Consider the following 2,053-nt stretch of genomic DNA (forward strand, 5'->3'; position numbering starts at 1 on the left):
TCTAAATATAGAATTATGTCATTTGCAAATAGTGATAGTTTGAGTTCTTCTTTACTTATTGTATACCGTTAATTTCTTTGGTCTAATTGCTCTGGCTAGAGTTTCAAGGATGATGTTGAATAGAAGTGGTGAAAGAGGGCATTCCTCTCTTGTTACAGTTTATAGAGGGAACGCTTTCAGTTTTTCTCCAATTAGAATTTTGTTGGCCTTGGGTTTAGCATATATAGCTTTTACCATGTTGAGATATCTTCCTACTACCCCTAGTTTTTCTAGCATTTTGAACATGAAGGGGTGCTGTATTTCATCAAATGCTTTTTGTGCATCTATTGAAGTGATAATATGATTCTTGTTTTTAAGTCTATTGACATATAAGTCTCTTGTGTTTGATCTTCTGTTTCATTATTTAGGTTTGGGAACTTTTCTGATAATATGTCATTGAAAAGATTGTGCATTCCTTTGGTTTGTATCCTCTGCTCCTTCATCAATCCTGAACTCTTCAATTTGGTCTTTTTATGTTATCCAATATTTCTTGGGATGGATGATTCTGTTCATGGATTCTTACCATCTTTTCTGCATCATCAACTTTATTTTCAAATTTGTATATTTTGTCTCTATTGCCTGAAAATCTCTCTTCCAAATGATCTAGTCTGTTGATGATGCTTTCCATTGAATATATAATATGGTTCATTGATTCCTTCATATCAAGCATTTCTGCTTGTTTTTTTTTTTTTTTTTTCTCAGAATCTCTAACTCTTTAATGGAGTCAATTTTCAGTGTATTTTCTCTTTGATTTCACTTTTTTAGACCATCCTTTACTTTGCAGATCAGTTTAACTATGTACATTCTAAACTCCTTTTCAGATATTTCTTCTCATGTGTTGTCAGTGGATTCTCTTATTGGGGCATCTTGGTTTGTTTGGGCACTTGATCCCTCGTTTTTTTCATGTAGTTTGTGTGTTTTTCCCTCTTGCTGTATGGATCTGATGCAGTTCAGATTTTACCCTGTAGACTTATATTGTCCCTGAAGATTTCCAGTACCGCTCTTTTAAGAGGGAGACCAATATCAACAGCACCCAGTGTAAACAATATATAACCTTAATTCTAAGAGATCCCACTAAATTGCCTAGTGCTTTCTTGCTCTAAATAGAAATGATGAGTTCAATCAGCAACTACAATATAAACAGAAAATTTACTAAAAGGGGTTTACAATTTCAAATGGTGAACAAAGGGAGAACAGAAATAGTGTAGGACCTCATGTTCATGTGGGAAGAAGAGGGAAGTTAGAAGTAAAAATTCACATGAAGAGTGGAAGAGGAACCAACAGAGATTGGCTGTTAGGTGGAGAAAACGTAGAAAGAGACAAGTGAGAGAAAGAATACATACAAAGAGAAAAGAATTAAAAATGTAAGAATATACAACAGAACTGCAAAACACCATGAGTATATCCTGTCCTCACCAAACTGATGCATGAAAAATACCTTGTTCCAAATATGATGGAGAGAGATGTTAGAGAAGAAAAAATTAGAAATAAAATAAATCTCAATGGAAAACAACTTTTTCTGTTGTTGTTCAAAAGTTTCTCAGCTCTGTCTTTGACTTCTCACTGCATTGTCTGGCCCAGACTGGCTCTGGAAGACCCAGTCACTATTCCATCAAACTAGGTTTAGATATTCTGGGTTCCACCACTTTGGAATCCCAAGATCTCAATGTCACTGTAATTTGGAGAGAGACCACCAGGGATGAGCAATCCTGAGAAATAGCAACTGGATGGTGACCACCAGCACTCCCAGGAGGAATACCCTAGGGATAGCCAATCCTGTAGGCACCCTGTCACTGAACCTTCAGGTCCTGGCCAGCATCAACTGACCAGAGCAGTGTGCCCCAAGATGGCATTGGCAGCAAACCTGCTGGCACCCTAATTCCCCAGACCCTGGCCTGCCTCCCAAGATGGATGCATCCACATGCAACCAAACCTGGAGTCTCCTTCTGGGTGATGGTGGAAGCAGTAGTGGTAGGCAGCAGGCAGTGGATCAGTGGTAGCTGCGGCACCCCAA

The sequence above is a fragment of the Sciurus vulgaris genome (genome assembly GCF_902686455.1).
Source record: "Sciurus vulgaris genome assembly, chromosome: 10".
NCBI lineage: Eukaryota > Metazoa > Chordata > Mammalia > Rodentia > Sciuridae > Sciurus > Sciurus vulgaris.